Source organism: Chrysochloris asiatica, unplaced genomic scaffold, assembly GCF_000296735.1.
Source record: "Chrysochloris asiatica unplaced genomic scaffold, ChrAsi1.0 scaffold00318, whole genome shotgun sequence".
Taxonomy (NCBI): Eukaryota; Metazoa; Chordata; class Mammalia; order Afrosoricida; family Chrysochloridae; genus Chrysochloris; species Chrysochloris asiatica.
The window spans coordinates 2,082,692-2,102,770 of record NW_006408836.1 but is presented as its reverse complement, the minus strand read 5'-3'; the positions used below and the strand labels follow the sequence as shown (position 1 = coordinate 2,102,770).

Here is a 20,079-nt window from a genome sequence, read left to right as displayed (position 1 = left end):
GGTGACCCTGTGAGTACAGAGTAGAACTACTCCAGAGGGTTTTGATGGCTGTGATCTTTCAGAATCAGATATCCAGGCTTGTCTTATGAGGCTCTTTTGGTTAGATTCAAACTGCAAAGCTTTTGGCTAGTTGTTGAATAATTAACCTTTTGAGCTACCCAGTGACTACAGAATTGACTAGGATCAAAATATTATAAAATTATTTATAAAGTAAGTTGAAAACTTTGTCTTTAGTAAAATAAATGGGTTTAAAGCTTCACAAATAATATATAATTAGTTGATATTATATTCATTTCAATATAATTAATGTTTATTATAAGCCTTCAATCTATGCTATCGATTGATTAAGATTAATACAAGGCAGAATAAGACAAACAACATAAGATGTTCACTGGGATGCCTAGATAAATTTGTTCTGAAATGTGTGCCTGCACCTTGGAGAAAGAAATGAAGATTGGTAAATTATCTCTTATCAGACTCAGCAACCACATCTTTTGTGAGATTTTCGATTGGGTCAACAGGCGCTTGGTAAGGGTTTAGGAAGTGGAGGTGTTTGATACTGTACATGAAAGGCAGAAATCCCATAAACAGAAACGGTAAAAGATGCTCAGGCTAGCGAAACTGCATAAACAACATGACACAGAAAAAAAAGTCAGTGCAATCAAGTATGTAGTTCGGGAAGAATATAGAATCTGTCAGGGGCAGGATGGATGGAGAAAGGATTTGAAATCTGTATTATAGTAGACTTTGAAGACTGCATATAGGTCACTAAAGAGTAGTATGGGCATATGTCAAAGTTCACTTACTTTATCTGATCTAATCCTTTCAACATTTGTGTGTGATCACAATACTATCATTGTTGTAGGCCTCTCCACACACCCCTAGGTTGATATGACTCAGGTGGTACTTACTATCTCTGGTCTGAAATAATGACATGTCATTCAGGATGGAACAACTGGAGGTTTTAATTCCCCTGCTACAGTACTCAATTTAGTATAGCGAGGGGTGGATAAGTCTTGGTGTGCCACTGCAAGTTAATGAGCTGGATTACAAGGTCTGTTTGAATCGTAAGGTCAGTGGTTCAAGCTCACCATCCACTTGTTGGAAACCCTATACAGGGTTGCTATGAGTCAGAACTGACTCAGCAGCATTTAACAACAAGCACATGACTACACCAGTAACAATGAGATGTTATGATATTCTTGTTGAGACTTTAGAACAAAGGCAAGCTTTCTTCACAACTGGATAAGAATCTGGGCAGCTGTAAGACATTGCTATGACCATTCAAACACACAGTGGGGAAAAAACTCTGTCCCCAGAATGGCACAGATAAGGGTATGCATGAGGAGCCAAAACAGCCAACAGTGGGCTGAAACAGCAACAATCATGAAGATGGCACAGGACTGGGCAATGTTTCAACAGAGAACTATTTACAATCTCTACATGTGTAGCATAGTGGTTACGAATCGGGCTGTGAACCTTAAGGTCAGCGGTTCGAAACTACCAGCCGCTCCGTGGGAGAAAGAGGAGGCTTTCTACTCCCGTAAAGATTTACACCCTTGGAAACCCTGTACAGGGTTGCTATGGGTCGGAACCGACTCAACAGCACTTAACAACAACAACAACAACATGTGTAGTTCAAAGACAGAACTATTTCTATCCAGACAGTTTTATCCCAATGATTTTAGATTCTCTGTGGCTTAAAGTTCTCATCTTTGAGAGAAGACAGTTTGAAACCAAAGGATTTAACTGATAGAACACCATTCCCATTTTACAAATGAAGAAACTGAATATTAGAGGAATTAGGTAATTTCCCCAAAATCACAGAGTAAAGAAATAACAGATTTAAAGCTCTAACTCATATCTACAAGTCCATGTTGCATCGACAAATTTAAAAAAAACTTTTTTTCCACATATGTGTGCATGTGTGCCCAAGAAAAAGGAGATGGAATGAGAGAGAAAAGGGAAACTTAACTTTGGTTAATTTATTTTGCTATATAAAAATAATAACTACCACTCATTAAGTAAGTGTTTTACATAAAATTTATATATATGCCAATCATTACCAGATTATCTATATCCATTTTTAATAGCCTCTTTCTTGCCCAAGACTATTGCTCATTCAGTTTGTCTGAGAAGCTTGGGTCAGGGTTTGCATATGATCTATGTGTGCTCACCAGAGGCTACAACTTTGTGTGGCAAATCAAAATATGACCTTTCTTTGAAATATGGCAGATTGAACCAATTGGTATTAGAAAAAATGATGTAAATATTTAGAGCCAGGGTGGTCATTTGAGAACACATGCTATAGAAAACATTGCTGTTGTTGTTGTTAAGTGCCATCAAGTTGGTTCCAAGTCATAGCAAACCTGTATAGGGTTTCTGAGGAACATCTGGTGAGTCTGAACTGCTGCTGACCTTGCTATTCAAATTGACCTTGTAGTTCAGCACCTTAACCCACAGCACCACTTAGAGGATAATAAACAGCACAAACAGAAGAAGACTGTTAGTAGAAAGAGTAGTACTGCAGGACAGATGTGCATAGAGAAGCAGAGATGCCCTGAGAGAGGCAGATCTATTAGCTCTGGAGAGAGGGCAGCCTCCGTTTGTGATGACATTCTAGATCTTGGCTCTTTAGTACCTACATTTGGGCATACATAAGATTTCACTGTATGTTTACAAGAATCTCTCCTCTATATGTATGCTATCTTGAGGTTCCTGGACCATGAAACCAATTAAGTATAAACCAGAATAATACAACATCTTAGTACATTATCACAGCAATGCATGGTGTAGTTATTTAGCAGATAAAGAAATTTGTCAAGGGGCACAACTAGAATCAGATGAAACTAGGATTAAAACTCAGGTCTATGTGTCTTATCTCCACAAGTGTAGGACTGGTTGGGACAGGTCAACTATTGTGGTTAAGTGTTGGGGAGTTGGTACTGACTCATAATGGCCCAGTATAGGGTTTCCAAGGAGCGGATGGTATGTCTGAACTACTGACACTGTGGTTTAAACTGACCTTTCAATTCAGTGCTTATCCTACAGTGCCACAAGACTCCTACAAAGCATAAAAAATACTAGAAAAAAGCAAAGCACTTAGGAAGTTAGTACAATATTTTAGGAATAGGTAGTAAGAGACATGAACCAACTCCATGGCACCGAACAAGTAAGAGACATGTCTAGAGCAATAGATGATGTAATAGAAATAAAAAGATGGACTTCAGAGATGTTGTTGTTGTTGTTGCTGTCAATTGCCATGGAGTCAGTTCTGAGTCATAGCAAATCTGTATAGGGTCTCCTAGAAGTGGCTGATAGTTTTGAACCACCGACCTTGCAGTTCAAACTGATCTTGTGGTCCAGTGCATTATCCTGCAGTGTCACACGAGGACGGAGTAGGATAAGTGCTGTAGGGTAAGTACTGGACCACAAGGTCAGTTTGAACTGCAAAGTCAGCCGCTCCTTGGAAAGGCTATACAGGGTCTCTACGAGTCAGAACCGACTTGATGGCACTAAACAACAACAAGGGTAGGCCTGGGTAAAGAAGTGGAAGAAGCCAAAGGTGATATTCAAAGTTTTTATTTGGCTGACTGGAAGAATGCTGGTACTAACAGCAATATGGAAATGAGTTTTACAGGTTTGGTTTTGTACGGGAGAAAATACACTGTATTTTTGTCACTGTTCGTTTTAAGTAACATGTTTAAAAAGGGAGTTAGAAACGCGAGACTGCAACTCAGAGGCAGAAAAACAGAACGGGAATTATTTGCAAATAGTGACCTTACTGAAGTCTTCGTAACATTCAGTAAATCTTTATATATCAACAGTAAGAAAAAAAAAATTTGGTATTGCACAAGAATAAAACTTTAAATTAAGAGATAAACACTACACTTAATCCTAAAAACATTATTTTAGATTTCTAGTTTTACTCTAATTGGTATTTATGGTGACAAATTCACTGGGCCCAAAAGACAAAGTGAAGTAACAAAACGTAGTTATTTTGTTCTATGTGGTCAGCAGGAAAACAGAAACATACATACACACTCAAACAAACAAAATGTTTAATTTTTAAAGGATATAATATATATAATTTTTTTTAATAATAAGCAAGGACAATTTAATTTAACTTTTTAAATGTCTACTGCAACAGGGGAGATAAAACTAGAACTGAATATGAGCTCAACTCTGCTAAAATTAGGCAGCAGCGTTCTTAAGGATTTCAGGGGGCTAGTGGAAAATATTGAAAATATGTTGAGGGTATTGATTGATGGGATGAGTGTGTTACTGAGTTTACAGTTAAGGGCTGTTTGGCTCCAATGGGTTTTTGTTTTGTTTTTTTGATTCAGCTACCTGAATTCCACAAGGGATGAGGGGATAAAGGAGGTAGTAAAGGGATTCTCTGATGGCACTCGAAGCAGTTAAAGAGAGTGGTCAGAGGTCTAAGGTCAAAAGGAAGCCTGTATAAAGTTTAATTAAGGAAAGGAGAATGTAAAGGTCATCTTGGTCAAAAAATACCAAGGCAGTTTGTATCTTTAATTAACATGCATATTTGGTTTCTTGTTTACTACATTTTTGTCAATTTTAGATAAAAACAATAAAGAGACATGATTACAATGAAAACTAATGTTAAGATCTGGAGAATCAGACATTAGAGAAGTCCATGAGAAAAAGATAAGCACATTTCCCTTTCTAGCATTCTCTCAGAACACTGCGCCCTTGGATTGGGTTCAAGAGCTGTAATATTTGATGAGATTCTCATCTGTGGGCTTTAGGATTTTCTTGTCAGCCATAATCACCAACCACCAAGCCTGGAGCAAGTCCAAAGGAGATAGACTGTGGATCCTTCCGATCACTGAGCATTTTGAATAGTTCATCTTTCATGCTATCAGGTATAATATAACCATACTTCTTGGCAAGTTCAAGTCTTGTTTCAGGAAATTTGCCAGGATCTGCCAGGTAACCTCGGTGCCTGGCATCGGTATAATATGGTACCAGTGTTTCGGCTGGAAGCATTTGTTTTACAAAGGGTTTTCCATGTAGAAAGAAAGGGACAGGTTTGCACAAAATTTCCAAACTTTTAGGATCATAAAAGGCTGTAGTCACAACATTGCCATTTTTCTCAATTGCAGCAATGGCAAGTTCTGACGCTAACTGCACTTTAATATTAACTTTAGCTGAGAAGGTGTCAGCACTGTCTTCTACCAGCTGGACACCGTAATCCCTTTTCAGTGGTTGGATGGTCACACCTCTCCCATTGACAAGCTGGGTTAAATCAATAGGCTGAGTAGGATCAACTCAACCTAAGTCAATAAGATATTGTAGTCTGTTGAGACTCAAAGACTGATACTGGTGTCTGAAGCTGTGTCCCTCATTAAACCCATATTTTGGGATTCAAATGTAAAATGGAGTCTGACCTCTCTCAAAGCCCAGTCAAGGTCAGGTTCCTCTCTGCCTTTCTCCTTTATGACCTCTGCCACATTTTCTACCTCTTCTCCAACCTCTTGGTCTTCTCTCCAGTTTCCTGGAGCCAGGATTCAGCTTTAAGTTGGCGACAATAACTCACAGCAGGGCCCACAGTAGGTCCAGGGCTCTCACCCTGCCTCCCTGCATGGAGCCAGCCATGACCCGAAGCCTAGGACCTCCAAGGGCAACAGAAGAGAAAGCTTGACCCAAAGGATATAATATTTAAGTTTCAAATTGTATAGCAAAAATAAATAGAAACAACATAATAAAAATGACATTTCTCCATGGAACTTAAAAATCCCTTAACAGACATTATCTCATTGTTTTAAGAACTGTTATGAAACAATATGACATTTATATAATATCATTCATTCTCAATAATCTTATAGGAACTTAGAAATTCTGGAAGAAGGACTTTGTTCATGTCCAATGTGCAACCACTGAAAGATGAGGATGGTGGTGAACAGAAATGTGGACGGGACTGTGGTAGATGTTCTGTGGAACACAGCAGTAACGTCATACAACTATTTAAGAAAGGAAGTGAAAGACACTATTAGGCTGAACTCATGAAGAAAAAAGAACAGAAAAGATCCAAGGTAGAATTGTTAAACTTGTTAAACCTGAGAGAAATATTCATACATACTGGTCTTATTTTCATTAGAATAAAATATAGGTACTTTCAAGATTTAAAAAAAAAAAAAAAACAGATTATCACCTGCATGTTTCTAGTGTGAGTAGTTATGTGTTGCCCCACAGGATATTAATTTATTACTTAACTTTCTTTTTTTGACTATGATTAGGATGCTGAGAAACAAGCATTCAACTAGAAAAATTATATTTTGTTTTGCTTTAAATTTATCAGTTTAATGAGATTTTCTCCCTTCTAAGGAAAAATTAACAGTGTTTAGTTTTCCTGAAGCAGTTGAGGTCAATGTACCAATGCATATAGAGAAGACCTCAATGTAAAGAAAACAAAAATCCTCACAACATGACCAATCGATAACATCATGACAAATGAAGAAAAGATTGAAGTTGTCAAAAACTTCATTTTGCTTGGATCCATAACCAACACTCATGGAAGTAGTAATCAAGATAAAAAACAACATATTGCATTACGCTAGATGAGAACTCTTTAAAGTGTTCAAGAGCAAATGTATCATTTTGAGAACTAAGGTGCACCTGACCTAAGCCATGGGATTTTCCATTGCTTCATATGCATGTGAAAGTTGAACAATGAAAAATGAAGCCCATAGAAGAATCAATGCATTTGAATTATTATGTTAGAGAAGAATATTAAAAATACCTCAGATTGCTAGAAAAACAGACAACTCTGTGATGAAGAAGTATAGCCAAAATGCTCCTTGGTTAGAAAGGAAGTGAGACTTTGTGTCTCATACTGCAGACATATTATTAGGAGGGACCTGTGCCTGGAGATGGAGATCATGCTTGCTTGCTAAAGTGTTGGGTCAGCAAAAAAGAGGAAGGCCCCCCCCCCACAACAAGATGGGTTGATATAGTAGCGCAGTAATGGATTCACATTTGACAATTATCAGGATGGCACAGGACCAGGTAGTGTTTTGTTCTGTTGTGCATAAGGTCACTGTGAGTCAGAAGTGAGACTATGGCACCTAACAACCAAAAAAAAAAAAAACAACAACAAAAAACCAAACTAAACAAACAAACAAAAAAAACACGTGAGGTTCTGGACCTAAAGATCACTTTCCAACACAGAGCTACAAAACCACTACTAACATTGCTATCACTATTACCACTTAAAATTCACAACAAATGAATATGCCTATTTCACAGAAGAGGAAAATGAGTCTAAGAGAGGCCTAGTTTTATACATGTTTTTGTTTGCTAAGTGTAATTCGACCTGTTCTTGTCTTACAGATCTTACCCCAATAGATAGCATGACACATGGTTGTCAATCAGTATCTCCTAGGAGCTCAGTTCACAGCCTCGAAAAAGGAAGCTAGGCGGAATTGTCTGGTGATAGACACTGGAAAGAGTCCAAGAGCTCCTGCTTCCAAGGTCCTGGAGGCCCCTAGGATTCCTGACCTTCTTAAAGTTTGGCTTTTCAGTACTTCCTAAAGTTTGGCTTCTCCGTTGCATTTTGTGCACTTATCAGTATCCTGTCCTGGTGAGCCACTGAAGGATAAACACTGGACTGTTAACTGCAAGGTCGGTGGTTCAGACCCATTAGCAACTCCTTGGAAACCCTGCACAGGGTCTCTATGAGTGGGAAATGATATGTGTCAGAAACATAGGTTGTTGAAACTCCACTGCACTTAACAACAACAACAATCCTGAAGTTTAAGCTGTAGAATTTGAAGCAGAACAATTGGCATAAATGGTAAAGTGAGAACTCAAACCTAGTTTTTTATGATTTCAAAACTGTGATTTTGAAAACTGTTATCCTGTAATGTTACATGTGAGGTGTCGGTCACCATAAAACATTATAGCATTTTCATGATTTTATGTCTTGGATTCACTAGTCAATTTTTTAAAGAGTTAAGCTAACATGGAAATCTTATAAAACCACTCTGTATCTCATTGTTAAAAAGTAAACGCTTTAGTGGTTATATTTAACTTGGATCATTTGGAAACTGTATAAAAGGGACAGTCAGAAGTATAAGAGAAAGTGACTTGACACTAAATAGTACATTTGATTAAATGGCACAATACACATGGTTAAAATGGGAAATGTATTATATATATTTTCTAAACTCACTGTCGATGAGTTGAAATCAATTCATAGTTATCCTAAAGCACAGAATAACTAGCCATCAGGTTCCAAGCTTGTAATCCTTAAGGAAGCAGACTGCCACATCTTTCTCCTGCGGAGCTGTATAGACTTCCATTGTCCTACAAGATCACAAATGTCCTTAGATAGCAGTCTTCTGCATTTATCTCAAATTTAGGCTTCAGTTCTTCAGTGAGTATCTCACTGTGATCTGCACTGCTGATTGTTGAACCTTTTCCCTGATAATGTCCCACTTGAGAACCCCAGAAAACAGAAGGCATCAATCTTCCAGCTGATCGTTGACGTTGAGCTTCCTCTTGGTCGGCGACTAAGGATTTCTATTCCATAATTTGCCATTTACTGGCAGGCTTGTAGTGATGAACGCATGCCTCATTACCAGAACATTTTTTTTAAAGAAATTTTTACCTTCCTTTCAGTATTGGTCCATATTTTGCTTGCAGATGTCCAAATGCTTCTATTTATGCTTGTCTAAGGAGCTCTGGTAGAGTAGTGGTTACGAATCGGGTTGAGAACAGCAAGATCAGCAGTTCGAAACTACCAGCTGTTCTGCGGGAAAAAGATGAGGCTTTCTGCACCCGTGAAAATTTACAGCCTGGGAAACCCTGTACATGGTCACCATGAGTCGGAACCGACTCCACGGCATATAACAACAACATAACATGAGCTGTTTTGGTACCCATCTCTCACACATTTTTTGAAACCTAAGTCTGTCATGGATTATTTCATAGGCAGAGCCATGGCTGGTTTGTAAATGATCTGCCACATAATCCACTGTCATTTGTCTATTTGACAGAATCATTTCACGTGCATGTTCAATGTTGTCACTAGTCGTTGACGCGGATGGGTATTTTAATATAACCAGATTACAAATAATTTTGACTCACTCTCATATGTTAGTTTAAAATATCCATACAAATTATTTTAGGCTATCAAAAGAGAGAAGGCTAATTCTCTTCCCCATGAGTGTGGGCTAGACTTAACGCCGTGTGTGACTTAGGAAATTACTAGAAGGTACTGCAGCTTTCTCCTGATTCTTCTTTATCTGGCATCACTTGTTCTGAGAGAAGCCAGATATAGACTAAGAAGAGCTGTGGCCTCTGCCAACAGCCAGTGTGGAAGTGAAGCTTTTAATCAACAGGTTTCTAGGTGACAAAAGGTTTGTATTTGGCTGCCGCTTCTGTGTGATGTCGTTTCCAACTCATAGTAACTGTATGTAGGCTTTCTGAATCAAACTTTGGATTTGCAGTCTTGACCAATATTTTGCCTATAATTTTTCATCTTTTAGAAAACTTTTACAGTCTATTAAATCATTGCAAAACTTCTTATAAAGACATTTATAAAGATTTACATATAATGATGAGTGTCCTAGAAGGGCATGTATATAAAAATGTATGATGAATAATATATCAAAATGACATTATGAAATGTCAGTCAGCTTAAAGATGTCAAGGCATATAGAGATGAGTAAGGTATGGCTTATTCTACCTTGTAGGGAACCCGTCCAAATAGTGTTCTACTTGTTGTCTTTCCACTCATAGTGAAATCTTACTCATGTCTCAAAGCATTGCTCAACACTTAGTTAAGTGTTTTACCTTACTAAATTGACTACTGCCTTTGTTGAATGGGCAAAAAAATAAAAAAATTGAATACAAATTTTATTTAAAAATAGATACAGATGACGTGGACAGATGGAGTGGCTGGGGACACTCAACTCAGGGAGGGAGAGGGGCTGTGTGCTGATAGCCAGGGGTTGGGCCTGTGGGGTGTACCCTATAGTTATTTGATGATGCATGGAGGGGATTGTAATCATTGCAATGAAACGAAATACAATAGGATGAATATAAAACTGATGTTCTCCGATGTAAACCTCACAATAAAAAATTTAAAAATTTTATATATATATGCAAATGCAAATAATAAAATGAAGGGCTGTTCAACATCATAAGTAACTTGTTGCTAAGAGCCATTGAGTTGGTTTCAAATCATAGCAAACATGTATAGGGTTCCCAGGAAGTGGCTGGTGGGTTTCTCTGTCCAATGCTTATTCTACAACATTACATCAAGATTCCTAGATATTCCATATATAATTCATGGGAATGTAGAATGGTTCAACCATTTTGGAATTTTCATTATGAAGTTAAACATACACTTAACCTATGACCTAGTCATTTCAGTTTAAGAGAAACAAAGAGTACATGACTATATAAAAATAAGAGAAATAAAAGCATATGACTAGATTAAAGTACATGTTATATTCATATAATAGAATACTACTTAACAAAGGGAGCCCTAGTAGGGGACTATAGGATAAGAGCACTTGACTGGTAACCACAGGGTTGGCAGTTCAAATCCATAAGCCACTCCTTGGACACTCAATACAGTATCTCCATATTGAGTCAGAGTCAGAGTGAAAATCATGATGGCACAAGTACTTCGTTGATTATTTATTATTGATAACTGTCCTTAAGGAGCTCTGATAGCATAGCAGTTATGAATCGGGTGGCTAACCTCAAAGTCAGCAGTTTGAAACTACCAGCCACTCCGCGGGAGAAAGATGAGACTTTCTGTTCCCATAAAGATGTACAGCCTCGGAAACCCTGTGCAGGGTCGCTATAAGTCAGAACCAACTCCATGGGACTTAACAACAACAAAACTGTCCTTACTTTTCCACACCTCTGAAAAAGAAAGAATAAAAACCAAACAACAACAACAAAAAATTACAAAGTGAGTACTCGGATGGTAGGGGGCAAATCTGCCTTACTTGTGTGATTTCTAGGACATATAACATACCAAGAACCATTAGGTTCTCATATTCAGACACATCCCTCCTTTCCTTCTAATAAGCGGTATTTTCCTTTCTTTGTAAAGCTAACTAACCTCTCCTCCTGTGTTTTCTAGTCTATCGTGGACTTATGTTCAGAAATATTATCTGAGTTTCCTTCTTGAGTGTCATTCTCTTTTTCCCTTGGTTTATAAATTATATAGCCATCTATTTCATTCAATCCTTTACTAAATATTTGCCATGTGCCTATTACTTTGCTAGTTGTTGTTGTTGTTAAGTGCCGTCGAGTCGGTCCTGACCCATAGTGACGCTGTACAAGGCTTCCAAGGTTGTAAATCTTTACAGCAACAGAAAGCCTCATCTTTTTCCCACGGAGCGGCTGGTAGTTTCGAACTGCTGACCTTAAGGTTCGCAGCCTGATTCATAACCACTACTACCAGAATTCCTTTGCTAGTAGCAGCGTCAAAACCTTGGCCAATTTGATATAAGTGAAAGTGCTGTGTTCACCATTTGAGACATCTTTACAAAAATGAAATTACTTGTCTACTACTACTTGCTTTTCCTTTTTGCAAACATTGATAAGGAGGTAGGCCAGATTTCATTATGTGGACAATGGTATCATCCTACGGAATGATAGACAAACAAAATGGAAGAAATGGGGCCTTTAAATTAGCTGCTGAGATGGCAAATCAGTTAGACGGGCAGTGAGGCGCTCCGTCAATAACAACACAGAATAGAGGGCCAAGCAGGCTCAGGGGATGGTGCTGGAACTCTGAACTGCATATAAAGGAATATTTAGAGGATTGGAAGGCGTACAATTAGGGGAATTTGCAGGAGAATCAAGAAATCCATTGCTTTCTAATTCAAGATGCTCAGCTATTCCCAGAGCCGCCATCATAGGAGAGAACAAGTGGGGGAAAGATCAGAGCAGCCATGAATGCCTGAGAGAACCGAGGAGGCACAGATGTGGACATTATTTTTTTTTGGTATCTGTCCATTGTTCATTGGTCTCTCCCTGACTGCACACTTCCATTCTGGTAACTAGAGGGGGTATCTGAGTGAATGGATACCCCATCCCCACCCCTGGAGGGTTCTACTATGCATGCACGCAGATCTCCTTGAAATCTGAAGTGACAGTTTTGACATAAAACCAAATGGCCACTACTCGTCTGTCTGTCGTGCTGTGGTGGCCTGAGTTGTGATTCTGAGGGATATACCACTAGTATTTTAAATAACCAGCAGGGCCATCCATGGTGGACAGGTTTCAGATGAGCTTCCAGACAAAGACAGACTAGGAAGAAAGAGTGACGAACTACTTCTGAATCGTTAGTCACTGAGAACCTTATGAATAGCAGAGAAACATTGTCAGATACAGTGCCGGAAAATGAGCCCCTCAGGATGGAAGGCAGTCAAAATGTGACTGGGGAAGAACTGCCTCCTCAAAGTAGAGTTGACCATGATGACGTGAATGGAGTTGAGCCAGTGGGAAAAAAGCCCACAGAACCTTCATTTGCTGATGGGCCACAACTCAAAACAAAGAGAAAGAGCTCTAAACATCCATTGAAAATCGGAACATGGAATGCACGAAGTATGAATCTGGGAAAATTGGAAGTTGTCAACAATGAAATGGAATGCATAAACATCGATATCTTAGGCATTGGTGAGCTGAATTGGACTGTTATTGGCCATTTTGAATCTGACAACTCCATGGTTTACTATGCAGGGAATGACAAATTGAAAAGGAATGGTGTTGCATTCATTAAAAAGAACATATCCAGATATGTGAACTGATATTTTTCATGCCTGTTGTTGTTAAGTGCCATCGAGTCGGTTCTGACCCATAGTGACCCTGTGTAGGGTTTCCAAGGAGTGACTGGTGAGCTTGACTTGCTATATAAAAAGCAATGTTGTTAAGTACTGCCGAGTCGGTTCTGACTTACAGGGACCCTGTAAAGGGTTTCTGAGGGCTGGCTTTCTGGTTTGGACCACTGATCTTGTGGCTAGCAGTCCAGTGCTCATGGAGATAGACTTGTGAGAAGAGAAAGAACTCTACTAGATGCCTAAATTAAATTTCAGAAGGTGATCAAAGGACAAACAGATAAAAAAAACTGAGAATCCTGGTGTGGTGCTGTGGGATAATGTGATGGACTGCAAAGTTGGTTTGAATCACAAGGTTGGCAGTTCAAGTTTAACAGCGCTCCTTGGAAACCCCTATACAGGATAGTTATGAGTCAGAACTGACTCAATGGCACTTAACAACAACAGCAATTTGCAAGTGTGGTGATGTAGGATCAGCACTGGACTGCGGACCACAAGATGAACAGTTCAAATCCACCAGCTGCACCTCAGAAATCTTATACAAGGTTGCTATGAGTCCGAATTAACTGGACTGCATTTAATAGTAACAACAATTTGCTATAAGGAAGCCTTGGTGGCATAGTGGGTTATTCATTGGCCTGTTAGAATCTACCAGCTGCTCTGCAGGAGAATGTTGAGACTTTCTGCTCCTATAGAGATTTCCGGCCTCAGACACCTTATAGAGTCACTATGAGTAGGAACAACTCAGCGGCACACAACTAACAACAGCAATTTGCTTTACGCTTACTGATTTTTACTACAAATTATTGTATTTTTCATTGTATTACAGTTTTCATTTGTAGGATATTGTTTGGAATCTTTTCTTTATATTTTCAAGTCTACCAAATACTGGAGTATATTAAATATACTTATTTTATAGTTAGGGTTTGAATTAAATAAGAAGTTTTTGTGATACTGATTATGCCATCTGTTGTTTCTACTAGCTTTGGGTCAGGATGCCTGGATTTTTAAAATTTATTTATTTTAATCTGAACTGTTTGTTTTAATTCTTTTTGTTTTTGAACTTTCTCTGAGTAAATGGTAATGAAAGTAGGTTTCTGTAGAAAGGATTTATGTTTATTTGTATCATACTACTAAGGACACTAAAGATACAGAACTATTTCAAACTAAACTTTGGGCTAAGGGATTATTAGGCCACCTGGGAAAGCTGAATTTGGAATTCAAACTGGTGGAAAGATTGTCTTGTGGCTAAAGTTCCCAGGAGCTACTCTTGCCCCCAAATACTCTGTTACATGATTCAGAATAGGTAGTTTTCTGTGTAGTGTTCTGATGGGGGTGAAGTGATCCAGCTTACATTGAGTACTTCCTGCCACTATGGATAAGGAATAATCTTTTATTAGATCCCTTCCCCCCTACACTGGGATCCTGGTGTAGCAATGTAGGATAAGCAATGGACTATTAATCATAAGATCAGAGGTTCAAACCTATCAGTCACGTCTCAGAAGCCCTACACAGGGTCACTATGCGTTGGAACTGACTCAAGGGCACACAATAACAATTGTGGGAAGGCATATGTTTTGCATTCTCTCTAATGAATTTTGTGAATTCTCAAAAAACAATGTAAAGTTCACAGGTTTATAGTAAACATTATTAGGGTTAAGGCCAGACTGTGTTCCACTTAAGCATTTCTTAGTTCACAACTTATCACCTGGTTTAAGGATTCCTTGCTTTTCTATAAGCTCACAAGAGCATATCAGAAAATGTTTGTGTATTACATCCAAATGCTCTTAGTTGTTTTCAGTGAGATCATTTTGAACTCCTAACTTGCATGATGCCAGAAACTGATGTTTTCTATAGCATTTAAATTTTGTCATTCACTCCAAAATCACATGCTCAATCTTTGAAAAGATACAACCTGCTTATAATATTGTATTATCTTAAGGATTCTAGCCCTGTTGAAGGCATTTTAGAAATTATTCTAGCCAAACCCAGAGTGCATTTTAATAAATACAATTTAACTTTACATGCTGTATCTACTTATGGTTGGACCAAATTTGGAGAAGAAACTAATGAATGGAAAGATGGCCATATGGAAGCCAGGAGAGTCGAGTTCTAGTCTCTCCCTTTATCTGTGTAACGTCTATATAATGGAAGGGTAGGGCTGATGATCCTTTCAGAATCAAAATTTTGGGATGATTTCACATAAGATTACAATGCAAATGAAGCACACTTAAGATTAAGTTTTGAAGCTCAAAGTATTCCTGAAAGCAAGTGTACTTTGACATTTTAAACATACTGTTGTGGTTATTGAGTCAGTTCTGACCCATAGCAACCCTGTATAGGGTTTCAGAAGAGCAGCTGGTGAGCTTGAACCGCCGACCTTGCAGTTCAAACAGCTTTGCAGCCCGGCACATTAATGCACAGCACCACACCAGGACCCCAAAAGATACTGTAGCATAATGTTTTAAACAAGCTTATCTTCTGGTGTGGCGCTGTAGGAAGCACTGGACTTTGAACCACAAGGTCAGCAAATCAAACCCACCAGCTGACCATTTTTCCTAAAAAGTAAATCAACATACAAGACTTTTATGCTTCAACTGATTTCTTCATATTTTGTCATTTTGTTAGTTCTGAGAACTTCATTATTCCCACAGTCCCTCCTGACACTTCAAATTATTTTATTGTAGCTATAAATGTAATTTAGGGATATTCTATGGTGTATCACTATGGGCTAATGCACTGGACTGCAAGGTTGGTTGGACTGCAAGGTTAGTTGGACTGCAAGGTTAGTTGAAACACAGGTTGTTAGTTCAAACTCACCAACTGCTCCTCCGAAACCCTATAGAGGGTGGCTATGGGTTGGACCTGACTTGATGGCACTTAACAACAATAGCAATTTTTGTATAAAAAATTAACAATCAAAAGCTGCAACTGTACCATCTTCCAGAAATTAATCTAAAAATTCTATAAATATAACCATTTAAAACGTCAACATATTGTGTTAATCATTAAAAAAGAAACCACACATATTAAATTGCCCAAAGTAAGTTTTACTGTAACATATTAACAGGTTCACACTATAAATTTGTGAAAAGAATAACTTTTTCAAATTTGATTAACTGCTGGAAAATGTGGATGAAACTCAGCACTAAAATGAGTTATATGTTTGATGTCATTTTTGGCATTAATACAGAAAATGTCATATAAAAAAACATCTTACTTAAAATATGATCTTGACAGCAGTCTGGAATAGTTAACTTTATTCCCAAATAGGAACATTGTTTACAACCAAACTTCTAATGACAATATTATTTACTCCTTTGAGACACTTTAAATAACAATACAGAACAATAAAAAAAACAAAAAAACACTACACACAGCTCTCATCTCTTTTATTTTACATAGTGGAAAATTTTGTAATTATCATAATTTAGACTCCAAATATCCAATATGACTCTAATGTTTCCTTGTAGTTATCAGTGGTCATTTGAGAAATTAAGAGGTATCAGGCTTGCAGGCAACATCACTTTTAGATTATTATTTTAATTAGTATTCTATATAAGAGAATATTATCTTAAATTCATTAAGATGATAAATATTTTAACCATTGCCGATTAAATAAATAATAATAAATACCATTCATTCTGCTCTTAATTAATCAGAGTCATCATAATGAGTATCAACAAATTTATCTTTTAAGAATGGTATGCTCTAAGAGTACTGATATTGAGACAACAAATTAATCCATAATATTTGACTACGACATTCTTGAGTTTTCTTAGTTCTAAGTAGCTGCCAGAGGAATGTCTCTAGCTGTGTTTTTTTTCATTTTTTAAAAACCAATGGATTATTAATAGTGTGTTAACATAGCTCCATAGGCAAGCCTCTCCCCTGAATTAATTTTTTTTTGCTTATTGGCTATTACATTTTTTAATTCTTGAGATAAATTAACATACCATCAAAATCATCCTTAGAAAGTAAGTATACCCCATTACTTTTAATTTTCTAGTTTTAATCTGTTTCAATCATTAAGACCAGATAAACAATTTGTTAGCATCATAACCAAAGTAAAAACACATAGATGATTTGAGACCATCTGTAAATCAAGTGAAAATTACTTTCACTTTTCCATGTAAATAATTTTAAAAATCAGCACACAGATTAAGACTAGAATAAATGGAAAGATAGGTTTTCTATTTATAGCCACTGAGGGGGAGGGGGGAATACAACACCAGGGTACCTAGTGATAATTAACTACTTTAGAAAACGTGAACAGATTGTCCAGTAAGACACCACATAGAGCTAATATTCCAAAAGGGTGTCTGTTTCTTATAAAAACCAAGATTAAGCAAGTTTAACATTATATGTTAGATAAATGAGAAGCAGTCAAAAACAGTATACTTTCACAAACTATCAGGCCTGAAGGACTCCAGTCTGGCTTAATCTAGTATTGAAAAGATAGTTTGAAGAAACTTGAAATAGCACAGTGCAACTTGAGAGGTTCTAGGCACCTCAGGGATGTGTTTCCTGAAGAGGCTTTAAAAGTCTTTCTTGATTTATAAGCTCAAATTGCCTTTCCTCCTCTAATTTTTGGCACAAGTCATAGAGCAGGTATTGTCTGCTTAGAACTTGAAAAAAAAAGATCTGACACCTTATCGCCCTAAAGCTGATCAAAGAATATGTCCAAACCTGTATTTCTATGTGACTCTGTTCAGTTTGTTATTGGTTTTGATATGATGAAACATAAAGAAACCTAGACAGGGCTTAGAGTCCTTTAAAAAAACTTAACAAAAAGGATTATATAGTTTATTAAAGAACTTGACAGAGCCAACACAGGAAACCAATTCAATCCCCAATTAACTATCAATCTTATTAAGAATTTATGACTCCCATAGCAATCCTATGCAGTCCTGGATGATTTATAGTGAAAGTAACGAGACTCCAAGGCTGTAAACAGGATTGTCCTGCAGTACATCTCTTTGGACATCACTGGTATGTAAAGTGAAGCACCACATTTACTTTTTACTTAAATTGGGGTGTTAAAAACTACTGTGGAGTCTGTAGTCAACTAAGAAATTAAACTTTAAAATTTTAAATAGTCAAATTGCATGCTATTAAAAAGTGTTAGTTATATGACTACACTTTCGTATTAAAAAACTAAAAAGAGGACAAATATATATGAGGTTATATTCATATATTAAGTATATGTGGTAGAATTCTTACCTTCCAAGCACAAGACCCAGGCTCAATTCTTGGCCAATGCACCTCATGAGTAGCCGACACTGTTTATCAGTATAGGCTTACATGTTTCCATGAATGCCAAACAGGTTTCAGAGGAGATTTCAGACTAAGGCAGACTAGGAAGAGAAACCTGGGGATTTACTTCTAAAATCAGCCAAAGTAAACACTATGCATAACAATGATCTGATCAGCAACCAATCAAGGGAAATGTTTCATTCTGTTGTACATGGGACCACTAAGAGTAGGGGACAATTTGACAGTTGTTATTGTTGTCATCCAGTCTATTCTGACTCATAGTGACCCCATGGACAACAGAAGGAACATTGCCAATTCATCTCATTGGGAGTCTTCCTCTTTTTTGCTGTCCTTCCACTTTACTTAGTATGATGTACTTCTCCAGGAACTGGTCCTTTATGATAATATGCCCAAAGTATGAGAAAAGAAGCCATGTCATCCTAGCTTCTAAGGAACAACTGGCTGAACTTCATCCAACACAGATTTGTTTGTTCTTCAAGGAGTCAATGGTACTTTGAATATTCTTCTCTAACACCATAACTCATATGCATCAATTCTTCTACGGTCTTCCTTAGTCCCTGTACAACTTTCACATGCATATAAAACTATGGAATATACCAGGGTTTGGGTCAGGTGCACCTTAGTCCACAAACTGGTACCTTTGCTCTTCAGCACATTACAGAGGTCTTCTGCAGCAGACCTGCCTAGTGCAATACATTGTTTGATTTCTTGGGATAAAAGCAAAAAGAAGTCTTTAACAATGTCAATCTTTGTTCCATTTATCATGACTCTATTTACTGGCCTAGTGGTAAGGATTTTTATTTTCTTTACAATTGAGGTGTAACGACACATATCAAAGGCTGTGGTCTTTGATCTTCATGAGGAGTGTTTTAAGTTCTCTTTGTTTTCAGCAGGTAAGGTTGTATCATCTGCATACTGCAAATTGTTAATGAGTCTTCCTTCAATCCTGATGCCACACTCTTCTTCATATAATCCAGCTTTTCTTATTACTTGCTCAGCATATAGATTGACTAAGTATGATGAAAGAATACAACTTTGGCACACTTTTCCTGATTTTAAACAATTCAGTGTCCCCTTGTTCTATTTGAGCTGCCTCTTTGTCTATGTACCAGTTCTCATGAGCACAACTAAGTGTTACAGAATACTCATTCTCTGCAATGTTGCTCATAGCTTGCTATGAGCCACACAGTCAAAAGCCTTTGCATAGTCAGGTACCTTTATGGTATTCTCTGCTTTCAGCCAAGATCCATCTGATGTCAACAATGATATCTCTCTCATTCCATGTCCTCATCTGAATCTGGCTTGAATCTCTGGCAGTTCCCTGTTGGTGTATTGCTACAGACATTTTAAAATTATCTTTAGCAAAATGTTACTTGCATGTGACATTAATGTTATTGTCGAATAATTTCTGCATTTCATTGGGTCACCTCTCTTAGGAATAGGCACAAATATGGATCTCTTCCAATCAATTGGCCAGGCAGCTGCCTTCTAAATTTCTTGGTATAGATGAGTGAGTTCCTCCAGTGCTTCCTCAGTTTGTTAAAAGATTTCAATTTGTATCCCATCAATTCCCAGATCCTTGTTCTTTGTCAATGCCTTTATTGTAGTTTGGACTTCTTCCTTCAATACCATTGGCTCATAATCATATGCTATCTCTTGAAATAGCTGAACATGGACAATTTCTTTATGGTAAAGTGACTCTGTGTATTCCTTCCATCTTCTTTTGATGCATTCTGCATCATTCAATATTTTGCCCATGTTGTTGATGTTGTTAAGTGCTATCAAGTCCTTCAATATTGCAAGTTGAGGCTTGAATTTTTTGAATCTGACAATCATAAGGTTTATTATGCTAGGAATGATAAATTGAAAAGGAATGGCATAGCATTCATCATCAAAATCAACATTTCAAGATCTCTCTTGAAGTATAATGCTGTACAATGAAGTACAATATACGTACCAACCGCTAAAGTCA

General features: G+C 37.5%; 1 protein-coding gene and 1 pseudogene across 1 annotated transcript in view; both read right to left on the bottom strand.

Moving 5' to 3' along the window:
* LOC102815309 (peptidyl-prolyl cis-trans isomerase CWC27 homolog) overlaps positions 1-20,079 on the bottom strand; it is a 381,669-nt gene that overhangs the window by 178,496 nt on the left and 183,094 nt on the right. The gene's annotated exons all lie outside the window — the stretch shown is intronic.
* On the bottom strand, positions 4,728-5,622 carry LOC102814937 (annotated as a pseudogene).